At 36.9% G+C, this 27,500-nt stretch overlaps 1 protein-coding gene across 2 annotated transcripts in view; it reads right to left on the reverse strand.

Moving 5' to 3' along the window:
• The window catches only part of LOC106869386 (neuropeptide Y receptor type 4), a 74,836-nt gene that overhangs the window by 9,388 nt on the left and 37,948 nt on the right, over window positions 1-27,500 (reverse strand). The window contains exons 3-4 of one of the 2 annotated variants that reach the window (XR_016239104.1): window positions 10,998-11,030; window positions 4,177-4,453 (exon numbers count right to left, since the gene is read on the reverse strand). The gene's annotated coding sequence lies outside the window, so the exon portion shown is untranslated. The remainder of the gene's footprint in view (window positions 1-4,176; window positions 4,454-10,997; window positions 11,031-27,500) is intronic. The other variant, XR_016239105.1, reaches the window with a different exon arrangement.

The raw sequence follows: 27,500 nt of genomic DNA on the forward strand, positions 1-27,500 counted from the left end.
AATCCTAGATTTCTATCGCACGAAAGGTTGTTTAGGCGGGCTATTTAAGCTAGTCGTGTGCATACGTGCATATATATGTATGTATACGTCCGTATATGTAAGTATACTGTTTATATACATGTATTTGTATTTATGTACTGGAGTATATTCCACTGATGAAGGCAGAGCATTATTATTTATGCAAAGCCAGAAATCCAGGATTTGGAATTATCTTTATTTTTACTGGTTTTATTTGGTCTTCGTCTTCGCTAATCATGCCATGCGGACATTTATTGTGGTTTTAGAGTCTGATTTGACTGCTATTTTTTCAGCGTGGTGGTATCTCTTGATACCCTGTATTATAATTTATATATATATATATATATATATATATATATATATATATATATATATATATATATATATATATATATATATAATGTGTTCGTGTGTGCGTGTTTGCTTGTTTGTACATGTATTTGCTTGACAACTGACATTGGCGTTTACGTTCCCGTAACTTACCGGTTCACCAAAAGGGGCCGATAGATTATGTAGCAGGTTTTAAAGAAAATAATAAGCACTCGGGTCGATTCGTTTAACTACAGTTTTTCAAGGTGTTGCCCCAGCATTATCGCAGACTAATGACTGAAACAAGTAAGAGATGAAAGATAAATTATTTTATCGAGCCCTGGAAGTAAAATTCCAATAGTTGATTTGAACTTTAAACCAAACTCACTTCACTGATTGGAAAACATTTTATTCATCACAGACAATGACTGTCATAATATGTTGTATTCACATATGTATAAAACCTCACAAAAACTGAAAGACTCCTTTCTTTACCAACAGTAATCAAAACTTGTCCGCAGAACATTTCTTGGCGTCTACTAACTACATAAGTAACATTTCAGCAAAGTGTTTATGTGACTGTATGGATAACAAATAATTACAGACTCAGCGTGCGGGAGGTTGAACAGAAAGGCGGGAATTATTATTTACTTCTGGCTAGAGGAAAAGTTATCAAGATCAGAGTCCGTAGATCACTGACAAATTCAGATCATGGAACCACAAAATGGTAATGACTGGCCAGTCGTAGCTAACGTATCGGAAGCCCTGCACACCACCGTCACGGCAATCATTGCAGGATATGTTTCAATGAGTCAGATAATTACTATCCAAAAATCTTCGTTGAGCTATGAATGGCACACTCCATTTCATTTTCTCAAGACAACTATAATTCTCTCTATTCAGACACCAATGCAGCATCATCCGTTGTACGGGAAATTTTAAACCATCAAAGACAGGTTTCTACATCTTCCCGAAGACAATATTTTCTGAGACAAAGACAATATTTTCTGTCTTTCTCTCTGAGAGGAACCTTCTCAGATAATCCCGTCAGTGAACTGTCAAAATAAGATAATGATTATATCACTAGCCGTATTGAATCCAGCGCTGGAGTAACCATTAAGCAAAATTAGCACGTGCTTAGGGTATCAAGGGATGGAGGCACCACAGAAATGAAAACACTTTACGGCACGAAAGAAATCACTTCAAACTTGCTAAAATAATATTCATATTGCCTTGTCTCATCTAAGTATAGAAGCAGAAGTTTTACGTAAACTTAATTTTAACAATATCATCGAAGACTTTGCAATTAAAACAAGAAAGGAAAACGAAGGAGAAAACTTTTCAAATATAAATAATGGGGAAGCATACAAGAATACACATTATTTTCCATTTTACTGTTAATTTTGTTACATTTTGAAAAATTGAAATCTATTTTATGGTTTATTATTATTTACATTCTGAACTATTTACGTATACTTGAAGGCATCAAAACCTTTTAAGTACCTAGGGCTTCTATGGGCCTTAATTCGGCTCTGATTTAATCCACAGTACACATGCTTCAATTGAGTTGATTCGGACATATAGTACACAAATTTGATTCTGATCACGCCCCACAACATCTTCTTTGTCCTGCTACATTATGGTCATTGTCTGCTTAAGAGGGCCAAAAAAGTACTTGAAAGACTTGAATGACATCAGCCTATCATGATTGCAAGATATTGTTTTAATGGTCTGGAATATTGAAGTGGATTACGGTATAGAGATGGGAGTAGGGGGGGAAGTCCGCCTCGGGCGGCACTTTTGGGTCTTCTGTAGGCAATATGTGTTTTTTGTGGAGTCCGGGGGCAGCAAGCGGAAGGGCCGCCCCGGATGGCACACACTCTAGCTACGCTAGTGGCATGAAGGGAAATCTTACAATCAGCAGAAACGAAAACAAGAGTCTTACACATAGAGTTAGATGTACGTCTCTAACTAAATATTTTTTATGACTTGTCTGCGATTGGACACTGATAAAGTGTCGGAATGTAGTCTTGAAATGAAACACAAAAGTAGAAGCTGATTGTTAGACGAAGCTGATGTGGACGACAATTAATAATCGACGGCATCAAAAATAACTATGTGGTTAAATTGTTCCTTTGTTTCGAAGGACATAGATCCGCTTTCAATATCTCTGCATAATACACTGGATAAGTGTTTTACCATTGACTTTGTTTGACCAATGCAAGACCTCGGATAGACGGAAACTCAAAGTGAAAGTTATATAACGCATGATACTTATAGTTCAAATAACAAGTTGTCGTAAATTATGTGACACTTAGTTTCGCCAGCCAAGTACGTATTTCAGATGATTGATTGAACTAAAAAAAAGTACACGTCGTCAGTACTGACAGATTTATCTTTTTATCTTTTATCTTTTACTTGATTCAATCATTGGACTGATGTCATGCTGGGGCACGGCCTTAAAGGGTTTTAGTCGAATGAATCGATTCAACCTCAGTAGTTATTTTTAAAGCCTAGTACTTATTCTATCGGTCTCTGATGCCTAAATGCTAAGTTTCAGGGACGGAAACAAACTAAGACCAGTTGTCAAATAATGGGAAGGATGAACACATACACAAAGACACCCCTCCCCACATACATATATACCTATGCATGTAACGCATGTATCTATGTATCTGTGCGTGTATACATGACAGGCTTCTTTCAGTTTCTAACTAATCCACTCACAAGGCTTTGCACCACTTAGGACTTTAGTAGAAAATACTTGCTCACGCCGCCAGTCCATATACTTTATCTACTTCCAATATTTACTTCCTGTTTGTGTATTGTGAGATGTTTCGAAATTTGTTGAACATTAACGTTGCAAATCTCTGAGAAATGCTAGCAAAATGAACACAACGCAAGAAAAACATTATCACCATCATCAGTATTATCATCACAAAGAACTAAGATGAACAACAACGACGACGGGACGACTACAATAACAACAACAGCAACAGTAGCAACAGCAGCAGCAACAACAGCAGCACCAGTACCAGCACCAGCACTACCAGTAGTAGTAGTAGTAGTAGTAGTAGTAGTAGTAGCCTGTAGATTTGTGTCAGCAACATATGGTCAGAACATGGTGGGAACATTTTCTTTCCTTTCTTTTATTTATCTACTCATTATTTTTGTTTTCAGAAATTATATAAGGCCAGTCATTCATGCATGAAAGTTATATGAAAACATTAATTTTAATATTATTATTATTATTATTATTATTATTATTATTATTATTATTATTATTATTATTATTATTATTGTTCAGTAGTTTTATTTTTATAACGTGCTTTCACTTCACTACCGAGCGCAGCTCTGTGCGCCTTGGGTATGTGCTGTGGTTTGCTGTGGTGCTCTTATGTTTACTGTATTGAAAGTGTTTTGCGTAGAATGTGTGCAGTACCCAGTAGTGCAATTTTCTGTATGTTATATATATTTGTAAGTCCTGGTGTTTTTGTTATGTATTTATTATTATTATTATTATTATTATTATTATTAATAATAATAATAATAATAATAATAATAATAATAATAATAATAATAATAGTAACCGCAACAATAGTATAAACATTAATAACGACAATGATGATGACGACGAGGTTACCTACGGCTGGTGGTGATGATAATAATAAGATAGCTGCGATGACGACGACGATGACGACGATGTTGAGAGTGATGATGATGATGATTTAGAGAATAATAATAATAATAATAATAATAATAATAATAATAATAATAATAACAATAATAATAATAATGACAATACTAATAATAATAATAATAATAATAATAATAATAATAATGCCTCACACATCTAAATGTTTGTGCAGGTGTGCTTTAATTTGTATTGGAGTTTCGCCTTTTTTCGTTCTCTCTTTCTTTCTTTCTTTCTTTCTTTCTTTCTTTTCATAGGGTCCTGTATCTTGTGGTATTTGACAGTAGAGTTATTTCTATGATTGCTTGGTAGAGGAATGTATGTTGTTGTCTTTCCTTGCTGTTGTTTTTGTTTTTGTTTTTCCTTGGGTGGTGGGGACGGGTTTCAATGTATTGGTCTCACTATTATTTCATTTCTTTTCTTTATTCTCTTCTTAAAATAAAATTATTTTTGAATAAATAAAAGAACACGAGAGAAGAAAAGGAAAATAAATACACTTCCTTCACCCTCACACTCCCAATTCCCCTAATAAGAATAATAAAGAGAAAAAAAAATTAGGTACGTCAAATTTTTCTCTGAGAATAAAAGATACAAAAATTAAGGGAAAGAGAAAAAAACAAAATTTTAGAAAGCAAGATGGTTGCTATTTATTTCTAACTATACGAAGAGCTGCTGAAAAGTTCCTGGCTTTGAAGGTTTCGAGAAAGGCCTGGTTGGAGGCCCAAGTATGTGAATCTGAAAAGGGAACATGTTGAATAAAATTATAATTAATTGATCCTGCTGTATTTTCTTTTACCTAAAGCCAGGAACTTTTCAGCAGGCATTCTTTATATATTTATATATATATGCACACACTAGCTGAATGACCCAGCGTTGCCAAGGTTACTGCTGTTCTTATTCGGATTAGTAAACAATAAATATAAAGATATATTCACATAATTATTTCAAAGTATTTGTTTTATTTAAAAAATATCCAAATTGTAATGATAATAGAATTTAGGGATCTAGTTCAAAACGGGGGCACCAGTTTTCATTTATGTTTTATGTAGTGTTTTTGGTACCGAAAGACTTTCAAACTTCGTATACTTATCTATTTTGTGTTATAGAACAGAAAAAATTTTTTGTATTCGAATTAATTTCATGTAAAAAATTGTCTTATTTCGATAATTTCAACCAATCACTGACAAGTATTCAGCTGTTTACAGTTACTCCTTTGGCAGTTTAAGCGGTGTAAAGCGTATTTAATCTCCATTACTTCTGACATTTTGCAGAGAGGCAACACACGTGTGTTCGTTTTCCCTAACCCTAACCCTAACCCTAACCCTAACCCTAATTGACTTGCTCCTTCCCTCAAAAACCAGGCCTTGTGCCTATAATAGAAAGGTTTATTAGCTACTGCCAATATGCTTCAGCCATTTTTTGACAAGGAAATAATAATTTTATCACCGCCAGAATCGTTTGAGAATCGTTTGTTTACGTAGTCAGCACTTAATGTATTCGGCTGAATGGACGTCAGTCATTGGTTGAAATTACAGAAATACGACAACTTTAACATGAAATAAATTGCAATATAATAATTTTTCTTAAGAAGACTAAGAGAAAAAGATGTTTTATATGACACATTCTACCAGTGTCCCAAGTTTCAAAGTGTTTCGTTAAGAAAATACTGGTGCCCCCGTTTTGAACTAGATCCGAATTTAGAACTGAAAAATCTGTCGATGTTGAAGTACCTCGGGTTAAACAATATTCATTGCGTAATTTTTTCGTTGGTGTCGAAATGAATAAACTGTTGCCACTTGCAACTCGCGAGCAAGCAACATAGATAAAGTGCAACTACCTTTAGGGATTGTCCCTAAGATTTATTAATTGAAATACCAAAACTTAGTTTGACTGGAAAATGAAGCAATTTAAATTCAAATGGAACATCTGTAGGTATGAGAGGAATTTTTGGAATAAAGACATTTTCTCCATTGTGACTACCTGTTATGACTGTTGCCTGTAGGACATAAGGCTTCTTGGAAGTAACAATTAATTCCATTACACAGGTGAGATGGGTGGAGATTCCTAAGCAACATAATGGGAGCAAATAGCTTTTGTGTCAAGTTATGCGATGGCATCCCAGTGGGTTTAAGTGTGTTCAGAAATTCAACAGGGTATTGAACAATCTGATCTTGATCTACTGTTGTCAGTTGATCGAAAAGTCATTTCTGATGTATCTGTTAAAGTTTAAAGAAGTTCATAATTGAGTTTATCAACCATTTCATTAGTTGGCGCTAGTAAAACTGTTTCACATAGCCAGTTTACATCAGTGTAATTGACAGATAAATTAGGAAATATTTTATCTTCAAACTGGAATAACATTTCTGTAATTATATTGAAAGAGCCTCTAAGGCTTTCTAGTTCGCCAAATTTCCGAATATTTTTATAATAACCAGATAACATTTTCCGATATATTTGAGAGTATTGTGAGTGTTGCTTATAAAAACCAGAATAATATTTCAGCTCGGAAAGGAAAATCCAAAGTCGTACCTTAAAGTGAACGCCGTTTTTCGTTAAACGTCCAGGCCGCAACTAAACTAAACTCTTTCAAAATCGGGGCATTTCACTGTTGGACAGTACAGTCACATACACGTACTAAGACAGATAAACACAGACATACATTCACGCACACCTCAGGCCTATCTCTCTCCCTCTGCGTGTTTGTCTCTATCTTTAGATGTGTGTTTGTCTGTGTATAATGTATGTATACTGACACACACATGCATCGTCAGACACGTATACTTCTCAGTCATCAGCCTAACTTACGTAACGAAGGCGCAAACACACAGACACTGTCAGACACAAACTCACATAAAAAATGTGACGTCATAGTCGTCGTCGTCGTATAAAATGTCGTTTATGATAGCTCACGTAGAGAAAGACTATAATATTAATTTTTTCTGATACAAATATGTAAACGAAAATAAAGTTTATTTGGTAGCAGAAAGATTACGGAATCTTTTGATACCTCATACGTCAAAATCGGCAACTCAGTTTTCGAATCCATAAGGAACATTCGCACACACACACACACACACACAAACACAAACTCTCTTATATATATATATATATATATATATATATATATATATATATATATATATATACACGCACTTTGCTATACCAGGAGGGGCTGAAAAGCTCCTGGCTTTAAGGGTGTCGCGTAATGCCTGGCTGGAGGCCCAACCTTCAGAGTTCTTTTATAGAACTTAGAAAAACTGAAGGACCGCTGCAATAAGTGTGTGAATCTGAGAAGGGAATATGTTGAATAAAATTGTTATTAACTGCTCCTTCTCTATTTTCTTTTACTCAAAGCCAGGAACGTTTCAGCACCCGACTCGTATAGTCTAACTACTACTACACCATTTTCACCCCTGCCAAAAACATTTCCGCTGCCAAAAAAAAAACAAAAAAAAAACGACACAAACGTTTCTATCACTCTTATTGAGAACGCTATCGTGGCTTCAACCTTTACTACCACTACTTCAACGACAACAATAACAACAACATAAACAACAACAACACCATAACAGCAACAACATAAACGAAAGACAATAATAAGAAGTAGTAGGCAAAATAGTAAATGCTTCTTATGAAGGTTTAATCAAATACTGTGCACCTGTGATCTTAAAAAAAGAAATAGTTGACATGGGAAATATCTCCTACATTTTCAAATGCTGTTTCATGCCTTAAATCTGCTTAGCTATTTGCGTATTTACGTTTATAATTATTTATTGGTTTGTTTGTCCTAATTAGTATTTTATTCAAGTAGTAGTAGTAGTAGTAGTAGTAGTAGTAGTAGTAGCAGTAGTAGTAGTAGTAGTAGTAGTAGTAGTAGTAGTAGTAGTAGTAGTAACTATGGTTTTTTTTTTTCATTTTCTGCTTGAATCAATAAAAAATAATGAAAAAAAAACGGAAATTAGAGGTTAACACTTTTGCGTTTGCAGAAGTATGTGTGTGTATGTATGTATGTATGTATGTATGTTTGTATGTATGTATGTGTGTGTACGCGCGTGTGTGTGTGAATGTGTGTGCGCGCGTGTGTAATATATATGTGTATAATATATATATATAGAGAGAGAAAGATGAATAGATATGTATGTGTGCGTGTGTGTGTGTGCATATCCATATTATATATATGTATTCGTAATATACATATACGTGTATATATATATGTATATACTTCGACTAAAACGAGTGTATGCATGTATGTATGTATGTACTCACGTACTTACATATGTATGTATGCATGTATGTATATATGTATGTATGTTTTATGTGTCTGTATGTATGTATGTATGTATGTATGTATATTGTAATTAAATTCCTACATATTCCGTACAAAATAATGATTTGTAACACGAGTACGAACACTAAATCATCTCAATTGAACGGAAAACTTATCCAGGCATAACTAATCCAAAATATGTTCGTAAGTAATAAGATAGAGAATAGCGTAAAGCTTCAATTGGCATTACAGATAAGATTGAAATGGGGAAATACCGCATTCAAAGTGTATGACAAAAACATTCATAATACAATATTCAATCTTATAGCAACTTGGATTACGGCTAAACCTAACCAAACGGCGACCTTTACTCCCGTACATGTGTGTGTGTTTCTTTCAGTCATTCGACTTAGGTCATGCTGTTTATATTTTCTTTAAGCCTGGTACTTATTTTAACGAAGTGACGAGGACGTAACCAAAGCAACATTGGTTGTCAAGCGAGGGGCAACACGAAGACAAATACATAGGTATACACATATGCACCGGGTGCAGTGAATATATTGTTGTCTAAATTAGACAAAAATGAAAATAACACTGCCATCTCATTTTAACAGATATATTTTTACCAAAATTACATTAAGATATCTTGAAATGCTAGAGAGTAAATTTATTCAATAAAATTGCCATTGGCTTCAACCACGACCTCCAGATGACGTCGGAATCTCCTGCAACTCTTCTGGACGGTCTCCTTGTTTAAGCTGGTGAATGCTGCCATAATCCTTGCGTTCAGTTTATATTTGGTGTTACAAGGAGTTCTGTTGGTCTCTCGCTCAATTGCGCCCCACATAATAATTAAGGGGATTGCAGTCTGAGGAGTCAGGTGGCCAGATGTTAGGGGTGATGTGGTCGCAGAAATTGTTAGACAGCCATTACTGGATTCTCCAGCTTGTGTTGCATGGTGCAGAGTTCTGTTGCCAAACACAGTCTTTCAGTAGCCACCCTCTTGACCCAGGGCAGCACTACCTCCTCCAGGCACTTGATGTAGCCCTCCTCAAAATGAATATATTGGGGGCGGGGAGTTATATATGTCCATATATGTATTTATGTATGTACGTTAATACAATATGCAATTACCGTACTTTGGCAAACATGCTTTTGCATAAACACATATAGACTTATTGGCACACCATAAAATCGAGAGTAGAGGACAATATATATATATATGAATACATATATATATTCATGTATGTACACATTTGTATTTGCATATATGTGTGCATGAGCGTGTATTCGTTTGTATGTGTGTCTGTCTGAGTGTGTGTGTGTGCGTGCGTGCGTGTGTGAACTTCATATTCAAGGTTAGTGTGAAGAAAAAATATATAAATTGTTACCACGTGTAGAAGAATAACAGACAACTCTACAGGATGCTGTGAGACATACACTTGTATAGATGTATAATTAGGTTTATGCATATACCACTATGAGTCCTGATATGCATACATAAATACATACACATATACATACATACATACATACATACATACAGAGACAGACAAACAGACAGACTGACAGATAGACATGTATATTATATATACATACACGCGCGCGCGCGCGCACACATACACACACGCGCATGCACACACGCACACGCATATAGACATATATGTCGCTGTGCCTTTACATTACTATATATGCGTATGTGCCTGTGACACTCATTGTTTTCACAAATCATCAGAACCTCATATTAACGTCTAGCTTCCATAACCGTGATTATAATGATATATTTTGCCCACTTGTTTTTATTAAAGCAAGTGGGCTCCTCTCTGATCTATGAAAACTACAATCTTACTAGAAGCACAATTTCGTGATTTTCTTTCAGACACTATATATTTATCAGTGTTTTGTCGACAATGTACCCTAAATCCTTGAGTATAGTCCGCCCTTGAGTATAATACGTAGGGGATTTTTAGGGGGCTGTACCTCTGAAAAACCTAAACCTTGTGTATAATACGCACCCCTTCTCTAACTTGAGTCAAGGAGGTCTATATAACGTCCTTGGTTTGTAAACGTATATACAGTAACGTCCTTTATTATTATCGTATATATAACATAATGCAAGTATGTAGCTTTTTTGTGCACTTTGCAGAAAATAAAGAAATAACAGTAATAACGTCAGTGAAAAATGAATATTTTGCCTTTACATATTTATCACTTAGAAAATTTTGCTTAGAAAATATTTTTCATTTTTAACCTCGTATATAGTACGCACTAGAAATTTTGACCTTTAAATTTTGGGAGAAAAGTGCGGATTATACTCGAAGATTTACGGTATTTCAATTTTCTTTTTTAAACTACATGGATGTGATTTGAGTGAGATTTGGCTGTTACATCAATCAGGTCGAGTGATCACAAAGAGCGCGTCTTGTTGTTCTTGTTGTTAATACTAACTAATTCTTTACAATATTGACATTGCAGGTAGTTGGAAATGTATTATTGAGATATGTTTTTTTATTACTTTAATATATTTATATATAGGTTACTGTAATTAGTTATAGGAAAGAGAAAGAGAGAAAGACGCACGTTTGTGAACTAGAGGTTTGGTTGTGTGTGTTTGCCAGCGACTTCATGTCATTCGGTCTGATATATCTTCCAGCCTTCATATATACATACATACATATAGCGTAGTGGTTAAGAGCGCGGACTACTAACCCCAAGATTCCGAGTTCGATTCCAGGCAGTGACCTGAATAATAATAATAATAATAATAATAATAATAATAATAATAATAATGATAATAATAATAATAATAATAATATTAATAATAATAATAATAATGATAATGATAATGATGATGATGATGATGATGATGATGATGATAACAACAACAATAATAATAATAATAACAATAATAACTGCAACAATTCAGTTAATAATAATAATTCAAACTTTATGGTAAAGATGAAGCCCAAGTCAGTTCCCTCGTTGATACGGTGTATACCTTCAGTGCTGATATCAGAATGCAGTTCGGACTGAGAAACTGTGGTGTGTTAGTATTGAAGAGAGGCAAAATCAAATATATGGACGGACTAGCAATACCGTCGGTGAAAGTTATGAAGCAGATAGAAGAGACGGGCCATAAGTACTTGGGGATTTGGGAAACGGATAAATTAATGGTGAAAGAAATGACAGAAAACTTTAAGGTGGAGCACTTACGTAGACTGAGACTGATCCTTAAGTAGACATTAAACGGACGGAATAAAATGGAAGCTATCAACACCTGGGCGGTTTCACTCCTTAGATATGGAGCAGGGGTAATCGCATGGACAGTAGACGAACTAAACAGCTTAGACAGAAAGACACGGAAGTTGCTAACTAGATATGGATCACTCCACCCAAAAGGTGACACAGATAGACTGTATGTACCAAGAAAAAGAGGAGGAAGAGGACATATTGGAGGCGAACACAGCATTAGAGCAAAAGAAAACAACATAGCATGGTATGTAAAAAAATGCCACAGAACCGCTATTATTAGAAGTAGGAAGGTCAGGCTTATGTAGGATGAAATATTGGAAAGATAAAGCACTATACAAGAAATTGAACACTAATGAAACTGAAAATAGGTGGGTACAGAAAAGAATGCATGGTCAACTTTATAGGGATGTTGAAGATAAGACAGACAGAGAAAAAAGATGGCTATTGATAACTAAAAGTGATTTAAACCGGAAATGGAGGCTCTAATCTGTGCTGCTCAAGAGCAAACACTAAGAACAAACTACATAAAATGCAGAACAGATAACACATCAGAAAGTGATAAGTGCAGAATCTATGGGCAAAACGGTGAAACCGTATGGCATATTACCGGCCAATGTACGCCACTAGCCCAGAAGGAATATAAGAGAGGCTTGTCCACTGGACACTTTGCAACAAGTATGGACTTGACAGAGCAAAAAATTGGTACGATCACAAACCTGAAGGTATTGTCGAAAAGAAAAATGCAAAGATCTTATAAGATTTTATGATTCAGTGCGACCATGAGATTGAGAATAGGAAGCCGGACATAGTCTTAATTGAGAAAGAAAACAAACTATGCTGGATCATAGACATAGCATGCCCAACTGACAAGTTATGCGATAAGGAAGAAAGAAAAGTCGAGAGATATAACAGGTTAGCTTGGGAAGTTAAGCAGTTGTAGTCGATGAAAAAGATAGCAGTAGTACCAATAATTGTCGGAGCCCTGGGAACAGTGAGCAAAAATCTCGAGAAGTACGTGGAACAAACAGGGGCTGCAATAAGGGTGGAGAATTTGCAGAAAACAGCACTGCTTGGAACCGCTCGAATACTCCGGAAGGTGCTCGAAAAATAAGAGGTGTTCACTGGTAGTGAACAGCTGACACTGTAATACATCTCCAGCGTTAGAAGCTGTGCAAAGGCAACAACAACAACAACAACAACAACAACATCAATAATAATAATAATAATAATAATAATAATAATAATAATAATAATAATTATTATTATTATTATTATTATTATTATTATTATTATTATTATTATTATTATTATTATTATTATAACATCGAAAAATACCTTAGGAATGAGAACCCAAGTTCGAAATTTCCCCAAGACACCTGATGAAAGCTGGAGGGTATTTCAGCCGAAACGTTGTGTTAACAACCGACAAATGTAAATAATGTAAATAATGTACATAATTCCTCATCTCTTAAATATAGAACTGTAATATCCTTGAATGGTCTAGGACGTGTGTGTGTGTATGTGTGTGTGTGTGTGTGCAATATTACATCGTGTGTTTAGTATTTCTTGTGCTGGGGAAGTAGGCTCAATTACTTTCTGGTCCCGATGAGGAAGGTCCGTCTTGGTGAAGCAATCTTTATAATTCTGGGGTTGTGCATTCAGCAAGATAGAGTCTCAGTGGTAATGGGAGCCAGGGTTTGCAGCATTGGTGAGGCTTCTAGTTTCGTACTATTGATGTTTAGCGGATGGGTGGGTGAGGTGTGATGATCTTGAAATCTGCAGCGATTTTCTATTCTGTTATTGAAGGAGACAAGATTGGAAATGATCACATTACCGCAGTGGTTTTCAACCAATTTTTTTTTTTTTTTTTTTTTTCTATGGACCCCTTTCATTAGTATTTTATTCTGGGGGATCCTTCCCCCCATCACCATTCGAAGATCAGAAACTAAATGATCTAGAGTAATACCAAATGTTTTGCAGAGTAATACCAAATGTTTTGCATGTACATTATCTACTTTAATGTATATCTACCCGCTCAATGATGAACCACTTCTATCTGTCTTTAATAGGCAATTTCAGCACCACATTTTTCATTTGCAGATTCACCCGGAGTTTTAGTGGTAAACCAAACTGAGTACTGATAATACATACCTATTACATTACGTGAGTTGACGAAAATTTTTTGTATTATATATTACCATTAATTTTAACGTCTTATTAATGTTATCTTTCTCCCCACCACATTAACAAAGAGAACGACCACGATAAATGAGCAATAGAAAAATAACCAAAATAAGAATAATTTAATAATAAATCACTGCCGTAGAATCATTGTGATCTCTGTTATTGTTGCTGTTATTCTTATTGGAGTTTTTTTGTTGCTATCGTTGTCGAACGATTAGCATAAAATTTTATGGTTGCATGAAGGCATATAATAGATTCTGCTATCTATATTTTATGACTGTGTTCTATTTTTCATGAACTACTAAAATTGAAAGCTCTTACGTTTAAGTAAAAGGACACGCATACAATTTGTGTTTGAATATTGAATACTCACACAAACACACACAGACACACACCTGGACATTTTGCGTACATACACAAACACACTCACTCACTCGTGCACGCCTACACACGAACACACACACACACACACACACACACACACACACACGTATATACATATCTATATATATATATACATACATATGTATGTATGTATATATGTATGCATATATATATTTATATATGTATATATGTATGCATATACATATATATATATATATATATATATATTTATATATATACATATATATATATACATGTATATATATATATATATATATATATATATATATATATATTATATATATATATATATATATATATATATATATATATATATATATATATATATATATATTTATACATGCATATACATATACATGTATGTATATGAAGTTTATCTTTATGTACATTTATACATAAAGCACGCACCAATGTATATCTACATTCATACATTCAAAGACTCATCCACAGACACACACACACACTCACGCACGCAGGCAGACACACACGTGCATACATACATACACACATACATACATACATACATACATACATACATACATACATACATACATTACATACATACATACATACATACATTACATGCATACATACACACATACATACATACATACATTACATACATTACATACATACATACATACATACATACATACATACATACATATATACATGCATGCATGCATATTTGTGAATGCAAAGGAAGGGAATGGATTCTGGGCAGCTTCGCGGCTTTTCGTCCGTCTCAATGTTCTGAGTTCAAATTTCGCTGAAGCCGACGTTGCCTTTTATTCTTTCGGGGTTGATAAAATTGAGGGTTGACGTAATCGACTTACCCCCACCGGAGAAATCACTGACCCAAATTGGAAACGATTAAGTCGGCGAGCTGGCAGAGTCGTTTGTACGCCAGTCATAACGCTTAGCGACTTTTCATCAATCTCCGTGTTCTGAGCTCGAATGCCGCAAGGTGGACTTTTTCTTTCATCCGTCTGGGGTCGATAAAATAAGTACCAGTCAAGTACTTGGGTCGATGCAACCGACTAGCCCCTCCTCTCAAAAAACACCTCTCACTGTGCCAAAATTTGAAACTATTACTACAATTATTATGGCGGCGAGCTAGCAGAATTGTTAGCACACCGGAAAAATGCTTAGCGGTGTTTCTACGATTTTACGTTCTGAGTTCAAATTTCGAGTTTGCCTTTCATCATTTCGTGATCCATGGAATGAAAACCAGCCGAGCCTTGGGATTAATGTAATCGACTTAGCCCCACCCCGACTTTAATCCAGTGAGAAGTCTTGAATAGAAAGAGAGAAGAAACTTGAAATTAGGTGAATGAAGAGTGATGGTGTATAATAAATTCATGTAAAGATTATAACTTAAATGCTCACAACTAGACTCTCTTCAAGAGAAATTAAGTTTACTACAGTCACATTGTGTGTGTTGTGTTGGCACTCCGTCGCTTACAACGTCGAGGGTTTCAGTTGATCTGATCAGCGGAACAGCCTGCTCGTGAAATTAACGTGCAAGTTTTCTAAGGATGCACACAGTACTTTTCAGCACAATCTTTTGGATTTCTCTGAGAGATGGTTCTCCTGGGATGTTATCTAGATGGTTCCTTTTTTTTTTATCATACCTAGGGCACCTACAATAACAGGAAGAATTCTTGCTTTAAGATGCCACATCTTTTGTATTTCAATTTCCAGGACGTTAATTTGTCAAATTGCTTTACAGATATATTTTTATCGGTGGAAACACTTACATCTATTAACCTACAAGCATTTTCTTCCCTGTCTTAAATAATTATCTCTGGTCGATTAGCCTGGATCGTTCTGTCAGTGTCGACTGGAAAATCCCAAAGGATAGTGATATTTTTACTTTCAACGAGTGGCTCAGATTGTTGTTCATACCAGTAAGCAGGAATGCTGATTTTGTAATTTTTACATACTACGTAAATAGTGTCCTAACCTATCGTTGGGATTTTTATATTCGTTTGATGTCAGCACAGGACATCTCGAAACGAGATGGTCTATTGTATCGTTAAATGCGTCGCAGAATCTGCATTTAGGGTCAGAGCTGTTTTGAAGAACGTTAGCCTGGTAGTTTCTGGTATGCAGGCTTCGATCTTGTGCCGCCAATATGAAACATTCAATCTCTGCTTTGAGTCCTGAACTTCTCAGCTACTGGTGGGTTTGTTGTTGTTATGATTTGATGAAAACTTTCAGCATTGTTGTGTATGATGGAGAGTGTTAGCTGTCCACAGCCAGCAGACTAAGGCGACACTTGTTTACTGATCATGCTATAAGAAACAGGTGCTCTATCTCTGTAGCAATTTTTTTTTCTTGACCCACGTTGGTCGTTGAGTGCTGATACTTCCTAGCCCGCCAATTACTACTAGTATTAGGTTCAGTCTCTTCATTGCCCACAACCTGCGTATTTTTCCACTTCAAATCGTCATAGTTGCTCACATTTTCGTGATATAATAATGGATCAGTATTATTATTATTATTATTATTTATTGTCCTTGCACAGCTTCTAACGCTGGAGATGTACTACAGCGTCAGCTGTTCACTACCAGTGTACTAAGGTAACACCCTTATTTTTCTAGCACCATCCGGAGTATTCGAGCGGCTCCAAGCAGTGCTGTTTTCTGCAAGTGCAGCCCCTATTTGCTATTGCAGCTCCTATTTGTTCAATGTACTTCTCAAGATTTTTACTTAGTTCCCAGGGCTCCGAAAATTATTGCTACTACTACCACCTTTTTCAGTGACCACAACTGTTTAGCCTCCCAAGCTAACCTGTCATATCTCTCGACTTTTCTTTCTTCCTCATCGCATACCTTGTCAGTTGGGCATGTTATGTCTATGATCCAGCATCTTTTGCTTTTTTTCTCAATTAACACTATGTCTCAGGCGGCGAGCTGGCAGAAACGTTAGCACACCGGGCGAAATGCTTAGCGGTATTTCGTCTATATTTATGTTCTGAGTTCAAATTCTGCCGAGGTCGACTTTGCCTTTCATCCTTTCGGATCGATAAATTAAGTACCAGTTGCATAATGAGGTCGATCTAATCGACTGCCCTCCTCCCCCCAAATTTTGGGCCTTGTGCCTCGAGTAGAAAAGAAAAGAATTAACACTATGTCTGGTTTCCTATTCTCTATCTCATGGTTGCACTGAATAATAAAATCTCATACGATCTTTGCATTATCATTTTCGATGATGACTTCGAGTTTATGTTCGTACCACATTTTTGCTCTGTCAAGTCCATACTTGTTACAAGGTGTCCAATGGATAATCCCTGCTATGTTGTCATGACGGCTCTTATATTCTTTCTGAGTTGACTGGTAATATGCCATACAGTTTCGTCATTTTGTCCACAAATTCTGCACTTACCACTTTCTGATGTGTTGTCTATTCTGTATTTGATGTAATTGGCTCTTAAAGCTTGATCTTGGGCAGCATAGATTAGAGCCTCCGTTTCCGGTTTTAAATCACTTTTAATTATCAATAGCGATATTTTTCTCTGTCTGTCTTATCTTCAACATCCCTATGAAATTGTCCATGCATTCTCTTTTTTTATCCACCTATTTCCAGTTTCATTCATTCTCAAGTGCTTTATCTTTGCAATCTTCCAACCTACATAAGCCTGACCTTCTTACTTTTTTACAAACCATGCTATGTTGTTTTCTCATGCTCTAATGTTGTGTTCGCATCCAATCAGTCCTCTTTTGGTAGATACAGTCTGTCTGTGTCACCTTTTGGGTGGAGTATCCCACATCTAGTCAGCAACTTCTTTGTCTTTCTGTCTAAGCTGTTTAGTTCGTCTACTGTCCATGAGATTACCCCTGCTCCATATCTAAAGAGCGAAACCGCCCAGGTGTTGATACCTTCAATCTTATTCCGTCCGTTAAATTTCGACTTAAGGATCAGTCACAGTCTGCGTAAGTACTCCACCATAAATTTTTCTGTCATTTCTTTCTCATCAATTATCCATTTCCAATATCCCCAGGCACTTATGGCCCGCATCTTCTATTTGCTGCATAACCTCCCCCAACGGTTTCGCTATACCATCCGTACATTCAATTTTGCCTCTCTTCAATATTAACACACCACACTTTCTCAATCCGAACTCCATTCTGATATCAGCACTGAAGGTATACACCATATCAACGAGGGAACTGACTTGGGCTTCATCTTTACCGTAAAGTTTGAAGTCATCCAGATGTCACTCCAAAACCTTTGATTTTTATGTTATCTGGTATCAACTTTTCATCTATACTCTCCATTTATTTCTTTGTAGAATCTCTTCTCATCTACTCTGAATAACCTATTCTACTGATATCCCTTTATTCTTTGGACGTATCTTACCATCTTTGCTTTCTTTGAAACGAGGTGCTGTTTCAGTTCCTCCATTACCTCTTTCAGGCCCTTTCTTTCATACTTCCTGTTCAGTGCCCTGTATTTTTTTAACCAGTATCCTTGAACTAAACTTGGTCCTGGGACCTTCCAATTCGGCATTTTTTCTAACACTTTACTCATTAATACACTAGTTAGTCATAAATCTGGCTACTTCTCACTCACTATTTCTTCCCTCACATTCTTTAACCATACTGCATCTCCATTAGGATTGACTGGTTTATCCCAAATATTACTCCAGAAATTTCTAACTTCTTCTGCATTAGGTTTCTCATCTTCAGTACTTTGTTCTCTACTATTTATTTTGTTATAAAATCTCCTCTGGTCTGTCTCAAATAATCTATTCTGTTGATAATGATCTATTCTTTTCTGATATCTGGAGAGCTTGCCTGCTACTGCTATGGTACACTGCTTCAACTCCTCTATTACTGTCCCAAATCCTTTCTTTTTGACTAAGTATGTTTTCTGAAGAGAAGGTTTGCATCTTGTATTTCCTAACTTGTTCAGTTTCCATTATTATTTTTATTATTATTATATTTGCTGCGGGGGTACGACAGACGTGTTTCTGAAGGCCCGGAGCAAGTTCTTAAGAATTTCATTGCGTTCACCCGTTCGGTGTTGTTTTTTGTTTGGAATTTTGATCCCAAGCCGCAATTGAGCAGACAAGAAGCTCTCCCAGAAATTTCAGGCGGAGGTGGCGTGTGCGTACATCACTTCCGTTATCTACTACCGACTAACCGTCGTCCCTTGCCTTGTTTCGTAGCTGATCAAGCTGGAGCGCATGCTCTTCCGTTTTCTGTGGAAGGGACCTGTTCCGCTTGTCAGATGGTCTATCTGCTGTCAACAGCCGTTGCGTGGAGGATTAGGCATGCTGTAGCTAATGATGCGCAGACACGCGTTGAAGCTACTACATCTCCAGTGATTTTTTAACGGTGAGCAGGTGTGGTCACTGTTTGTCAAGCAGGATTTTCCGCAACTCGTCTCATTGACGAAGCTACACTCCTTGAACAAGCGTAGACCAAGGAAGGGCGCTTGGCACGTGAAGTGTCGGCAAGTGCTCACGGCTTTCTACCAGTCGGGCAACGAGGTCGGTGGAAGTTCCACTATGGAGTTCTGTAGGGGATTAGGAGAGGAAAAGAACGACGGGAGGGATCAACTGACTCGTCTTTTCCGGATCACTTTCGGGCCGGGGCCTATGGATAACTTCTAGAAATCCCTAGCCTTGCAATGCTACCGGAGAGTTCTGATGGTTGAAGACAAGCTTTACAGACACGGAAGTGTTGTCAGATGGACTTGTCCGAGGTGTGCACAGGGCGACGAAACCGTTTTGCATGCACTCGTCCAGTGTCCGTGCATTACTGACTTGTGGAGCTTTGTCGAACAGCTGTTATCGCGTGTAGGACGGATCTGGTTATCAGCTGAGTCCATCGTGAAGATCGTTCCGCCGCCTTCCTTTGGCTGAGAAAGGCAGTTTTCGTCTGTCTGGTGTCTATGGCGAAGGAAGCAGTATGGTGGACAAGATTGAAAAGACTGAAAACAGATACTTTCCTCTTCGGCCGAATCCTCATTGACTTTTTCAAGTTCCACCTGAAAAGGAAAGTGAGAGTAGAGAGGGAAGTTCTGCCCCACAGCAAATTTGTTGAAAGATGGGTAAATGATGGCCCGTGTGAATGGGCCTACTCTGAATTTTGGTTTGTAAACCAAATGCGTTTCAGAAGGAGAGATGTGCCTGCTGAAGTGCATCTGGCGGTCGGGATAACCAGAATGTGTGGGGTTCCTCGGTTGTCTCTTTGAGGACTTCTCTTCGTTTGGGGAATTTTATGTTTAATTGTTTTGTTAATTGTTTTTGTTATTTATTGTATGCACGGCATTGTTCAACACCCAACTTGCCCCTTGTATTGTATCGTCCCTATTTATTTTGCGTTCGGCCCTTGTAACCAATAAAAGAAAATATCATCATCATCATCATTCTTCTTCTTCTTCTTCTTCTTCTTCTTCTTCTTCTTCTTCTTCTTCTTATTATTATTATTATTATTATTATTATTATTATTATTATTATGTTTTTTTTCTTCTTTCTTCAAATTTTTTCCCATTTCTCGCCGAGTGTTTTCCGTACACCTAGGGCAGAGAAACGTTGTATGCATTCCCAATTTACACACGCAAATTCATAGGTAAAACATGTATTTAAGAAAAAAAAAATCATGAATGGATGTTGATTTCACAGCGATAATGCTCTTCTTAGTACATGAGTCGTTCCAGTTAGCACGATTTTTTGCACCTCCTGTAGAGATGGTAAGCCTGGTATCATTTTCAAATAGATTTCAGTACCCTTTTTTTATCATTCCTAAAGATCCTACAATCACTGGTATGGTAGTCGCCTTGAGGTGCCACATTTTTTTCAATTTCTATTAGCAAGTCTTTATATTTACTGATCTTGTCAAATTCTTTCGCCGCTATATTATGATCACAGGGAATACTCATGTCAATTAATAAACACGTCTTCTTTGTCTGATCTTTTATGATAATATCCGGTTTATTAGCTTTTATAGTCTTGTCGGTATGTACGGGGAAGTCCCAGAGAATCGATACATTTTCTCCCTCAGTCACAGCTTCAGGATGGTGTTTATACCATGTGTCAGCGCTTTTGATTTTATAATGCTGACATATTGTCCAGTGTAAATACTGGCCAACTCTGTCATGTTTTGCTTTATTTTCTACAGGTGCTAACACTCTACACCCTGAGATTAGGTGGTCTATAGTTTCAATCGCATCGTTACAAAATCGGCATTTTGGGTCAGCTCCATTTTTTATCACATTGACTTGGTAGTTCCGGGTTAATAAGCTTTGGTCTTGAGCAGCCAATATGAAACCTTCACTCTCTGCTTTTAGCCCCGAACTTCGTAACCACTGATGCGTGCGTTTCTGGTCGACATCAGCTTGTTTGCTACGAGCCACATACTTGCCATGCAGAGGTTTCTGTTCCCATCTGCTAGCTAATTTTTCATGTGCTTTTGTCTTTGCAATTAATTTTATTTTCTTTGCAGCAGCAGTTGGCGCATTTCCTTCAACCTGATCAAGCTGGTGGGTATCTAAGAGTTCGGTAGCGAATTTTTTGCTCTCTTTCAGAATAGAGTGAAGTCTTTTCGGTCTTTCATGATTTTCAACAAGTTTCAGCATCCAATCGTTGGTTGTTTCAAGGTATTTGGCCAGTCCGATTGTGGTGGTTTTGTACGTAAGTTCAAGCTGGATCAAGCCTCGACCTCCCTGAGCTCTGGGGAGGTAAAGACGATCCACGTCTGCCTTTGGATGGTGCATTTTATTACAAGTCAGTAGCTTGCGGATTTTTCTATTACTATTTCGACATCTAATTCTATTGAACATGACTTTACTAGTTTCCCTTTCTTAAAAGTGGCTTTGGCACACTTTTCAAGCCCAAACTCCATCCCGATATCATCACTGAATCCTTTCACAGTATGTAATAGTCCCTGGAGCTCTTCATCATCTTTGCCATATAGCTTTAAATCATCCATATAAAATAGATGGCTTATTTTCTTGTCAATTTTATAGCCATACCCTGTTCTATTCAGTTCACTTGAGAGTGGTATCAGTGCTATGCAGAAAATTAGTGGTGAGAGCGAGTCACCCTGGAAAATGCCACAGTTTATGCTAATATTGTTTGAGTGCAATACTCCATTAGAATGATATAATTGCAGCTTCGTGTTCCATAGGGACATATTATACTTTAAAAAATCTGAAATCACAGGAGAAATTTTGAAAATGTCCAGCGATTTCAGAATCCACGAATGTGGTATGCTGTCAAAGGCTTTTTTATAATCAATCCATGAAGAGCTGAGATTTCTGCGCTTGTTATGGCAGTTCTCAAGGATCATGCGATTAATTAAGAGCTGATCTTTGCATCCGTATGAGCCTCGTCTGCATCCTTTTTGTTCAGTGAGAAAGAGGTTATTCTCTTCCATAAACGTATATGTTTTCTCCACTAGAATAGATGTCAAAATCTTATAGGTAGTAGACAAACATGTTATAGGCCGGTAGTTTTTTGGATCTTTGGTTTCGTTATTTTTCGGGAGGAGGTAAGTAATACCATTTGCCATCCAATGGGGAGTTTTTTCTGGGTCTTTCATAATACTATTAAATAGTATTACTAAGATTTTGTGTGCGGACGAGAGTGATGAAAGCCAGAAATTTGGTACTCTATCAGTACCAGGGGATTTCCACTTATGAGCCTTCGTTAGTGCCCTCCTTAGGTCAGCGACTGAGATGTCTTCCCATACCTGTTCTTGTAGATTTTTGTAGGCATCTTGGGTGCGTTTGATCCAGACTGCATTTTCATTGTATGGTTTCTCATCACTCCAGATCCCTTTCCAGAAGTTTTCAACTTCTTCCAAATCTAATCTAAAAACTTATTATTATTATTATTATTATTAATATTATTAATATCATTATAACGTGCTTTCACTTCACTACCGAGTGCAGCTCTGTGTGCCTTGGGTATGTGCTGTGGTTTGCTGTGATGCTCTTATGGTTACTGTATTGAAAGTGTTTTGCGTAGGATGTGTGCAGTGCCCAGTAGTGCGATTTTTTCTGTATGTTATATATTATTTACATTATCTACATTTGACGGATATTCGTCCTCATCTTGTTTGTTGTTAACACAACGTTTCGGCTGATATACCCTCCAGCCTTCGTCAGGTGTCTTGGGGGAAATTTCGAACCTGGGTTCTCATTCCTATCGATGTTACTATTATTATTATTATTATATTATTATTAATCAGGTCGCTGCCGTGAATCGAACTCGGAACCTTGGGGTTAGTAGCCCGCGCTCTTAACCACTACGCCATATGCCCGTGGGCAATTATGGGGTGAATTTTAAGGCTTATAAATCTATTATTTTTCTATCCTTCCTCAATACCGGTTCCCATATGCTATTCATATCTGCACTCGGTCTGCTTAGGAGGTTGTTGTGTCCTAGCATATGTGCTGCTTCTTTTAGTTTTCGTATTTTCCAGTGTTGTTCCCTGTCTATTATTTTAACTTCATCCCACAGGGGGAGGTGGTTTCCATTTTTCCATACATGATCAGCTATACCCGATTTATCGATATCTCCTCGTGTCACAGCTTTGCGATGTTCTTCTACCCTTATTTTGAGGGGGCGACATGTTTCGCCTTTGTATAACCTACCACAGCTGCATGGGATGGAGTACACGCAGTTTTTGGTCATATTCTCTTCTGTTGGTGGTTTTACCCGAAGGAGATATTTGCGAAGTGTTGTATTGCTCTTGAATACTGCCCTGATGTCATATGGGCCACATATCTTTTGTATCTTTTCGGAGAGGCTTTTCACATAGGGTAGACAGACTGTAGACAGTTTATTGGTTTCATCCTCTCTTTTCTTCATAATTGGAGTAGATAGTATGTTCTTGGGGTAGTTGTTTCTTAATAGATTGTTACTGAGCTTGATCATTTCCTCGTGGTGGGTATCACGATCGCTACTTATATTCTTTGCTCGGTGTTTTAGGCACTGAGCAATTCCTCTCTTTACACTGTATGGATGGTGGGAATTGAAGTTAAGGTATCGTCCAGTGAAGGTTGGCTTGCGATATACGGATGTCCTGAATCCATACTCGGTGCGTGTTATTAATACGTCCAGGAATGCCAGCTGATTGTTCTGTTCCTTTTCCATGGTGAACTGTATGGATGGATTTATTGAGTTCACATGATCTAGCAGCATTTGGACATCTTGCTGGTGGGGCCAGAGAATAAAGGTGTCATCAACGTATCGCAGCCATAGGGTTGGTTTTAGTGGTGTTGATCCTAAAGCCAAATTCTCGAAGTATTCCATGTATATATTGGCTATTATCGGTGATAATGGCGAACCCATAGCTAAACCATCTTCTTGTCGATATATATCAGTGTCCATACTGAAGTAGGTAGTTTCTACACAGAAAGTCAACATTTCCATCAAGTTTGTTATTGGTATACTAGTGCGTTCTTTTAGATGGGTGTCTGTCACTAGTTTTTCTTGAATCACCGATAGTGCTTCACCAGTTGGGACTTTGGTGAATAGACTTATCACATCTAGACTCACCATCTGGTTGGATTCAATGGGGGTATCCTTGATCAATTCTGTGAAGTGGATGGAATTCTTCACGTATGATGTTGACTTTCCTGCTAATGGACTGATTATATCCACCAAGAAGCGGCTCAGTGGATGACATGCTGAACCCCTACAGCTCACTATAGGTCTTAGTGGAATACCTTCCTTGTGAATCTTAGGGAGACCGTACATGTGTGGTAGTTTACTGTAGTGTTGAGTCAGCTGTCTGTACTTCATTGGTGTGAAGTGATCCTTGTTCTTGATCAAGATCTGTGACAACTTCCTCTCTGTTTTCAGAGTTGGGTCTTTCTTTACTCTACTGTAGCTACCATCACTTATAAGACTTGCCAATTTTTCGGAGTAGTCAGACTTGTTCATCACCACTGTAGCATTTCCCTTGTCCGCTGGGAGAACTATGATGGAACTGTCTCCTCGTAGCCTTTTGATAGCGAACTTTTCTTCCTTAGTGATGTTTGGTTTGGGAAGTTTCGCTTTCTCCAGTACCTGTCTCACCTTCCACCTTAGTTCATCTCCCTGAGCTTTCGGTATCTTTACCGCTATCTCTTCAATAGGGGCTATTATGTCCAAGTATGGAATGCGCTTGATGGTTGTCGCAAAGTTGAGACCTTTGTTCAGTACGGCTTCTTCGGAGTCTTCCAGACGTCGGCTACTTACATTAATCACTGCTTTCACAGGTGGGTGATGGACTTCAGTCTTCATTCTCCGACCTTTGAGTTTCATAAACTTCTTAATCTGGCGTGTCTTCACCGTTTCAAATTCTTTCATGTACGATTTTCCTAGATCTTGTTGGATTCTCTTTCTGTCGTCATCTCTAGTTATTTTTCTAAGTAAAGAAGATAGCCTCTCTTTGATTTCGTTATTTAGTTGATGTTTTTTCCAACGGTTGTAATGGATCCTCTCACGGACGAGGGCATGTCCTGCCCTTTTCGCTACTCTTCTAGCTTTATATGAATCCACTGGTGTCATTATATTCAAGCCAGGTGGTATTAGCTTTGAGTCTCTACATCTACACAGGAAAGTTAGATGGTTTGAAAGACGAGCTAGTTTTTGATGGAGTTTCTCTATATGTCTCCAATGAAGTCTAATGTCGGCTCCGTACCGATTAGATAATACAGTTCTATATTTAAGAGATGAGGAATTATTTACATTATTTACATTATCTACATTTGACGGATATTCGTCAAATGTAGATAATGTAAATAATGTAAATAATTCCTCATCTCTTAAATATAGAACGGTATGTTATATATGTTTGTAAGTCTTGGTGTTTTTGTCATGTATTTGTCTGAATATTTTTTTTCATACCTAAGGCGCCTACTATGATAGGAACTATTTCTGTTTTTAGATTAGATTTGTTTCGCCTTCCTTTTCATTCATATGTTTGTCTGTGGTGTTCTGGATTGATGCTTTTTGTACATTATTATACATCCCTACGATCTGGGTTTCTTGTTTTGTGTTTGCTTCGTTTTTGTTGGAAATGTTACGTTTGTCTTCGTGTTTTATTATTTCAGTGTTTATATTATTTGGCATTGTTGTGTGGCTACTATCTAGATTTCCTGATGTATTTTTCCTTTTAATTATTCTATTTCTATTTCTGATAGTTTTCTTTGCTTTGAGAATATATCTTCGTATGTTAGCTAATTTATTAGGGTTCATTGCTGTATCCAAGTCTTTATTTAGGTTATTTTTCTTCCATATTTTATATGTATGTGTTGTTGAGTTTTCGTTCTTTGGGTAGAGCATTGCTGTAAAATAAGCGTGTAGGATTGAAATATATTCCTCACGTGTCCATTTATGCCTTTTTGGTTTTATTTGCGGGACATGAGGAACAACGTCCGGCTCTTTATTTTGACGGTCATCCTTTTCGTAGGGTACCGGTCTGTTCATTTCTGTTGTCAAATTGTTTTGCACGTGTAGTTTTTCTTACTTTTTGTGTAACAAGTTTAAAGTACGCACTTCCCGATTGTTATTCTTGGGTTGAATAATACCGGTATTTTATAATTTATTTGTAATTTTTTTGTACATGGTGTTTGGGGCCGGAGATGGTCTGGTGTTAATGGATCGTAATGTATCAAGCGTGTTTACATGTGCTGTGCGAGCAGTGGAGATGATATCCAGTTAAAATACATCGTTTTATTTGGACAATAGAAATAAATTTCAATGAGTATTACTCGGATATAGTCCAACCCTTTGTCAGCTATTTTTGGCTCCATACGATGTCTTTATTTCCGATGTTTTTGGATAAATTTCGGAGCAGTGTTTTATCGCTCTCACATGCTAAACGTCCCCAAATACTTCTATAGTACAATCTTTCTAGCAAGTATTGGCTTCCTCAAGAACTATATGCAATTATTCGAACCATTCCTATTTCCATTCTCATATTAAGTATTCTTACTTTTTAATGGAACTGTATTAATGTTTAGTAGATAAGTTTTTCGCTACACATCCCTGCCCATAAACTTTGCAACCACCTCTTATTCCTTCCTGCGTTTGTGGTTAATGAAGTTATAAAGTTTATTGACTTTTTGTACTTATTTACTTTGGCCTTTATTAAGAAGGGTCTTTTTTTAAAAGATTAATTGTTTCTATCTAGCCCGTGGTATTATGTTTGTACCTCAGTCTTGTCCGCAAAACCAAAGGGTTTGAACTCCTAAGGTCAATAGCAATTAAGACGGATAATATTACAAGTTTTCCTTTGTTTTTCTACTTTTTTACAGCCCATCCCAATTAACGCTTTTCCCGAATAGCATTTAATTTGTAAACTGTTCGCTAACAATTGAATACAAGCACATATGTACGACTGTGTATATTAAGCTACGATT

This window comes from Octopus bimaculoides, chromosome 2, assembly GCF_046866305.1.
Source record: "Octopus bimaculoides isolate indiv1 chromosome 2, ASM4686630v1, whole genome shotgun sequence".
NCBI classification, from domain to species: Eukaryota; Metazoa; Mollusca; class Cephalopoda; order Octopoda; family Octopodidae; genus Octopus; species Octopus bimaculoides.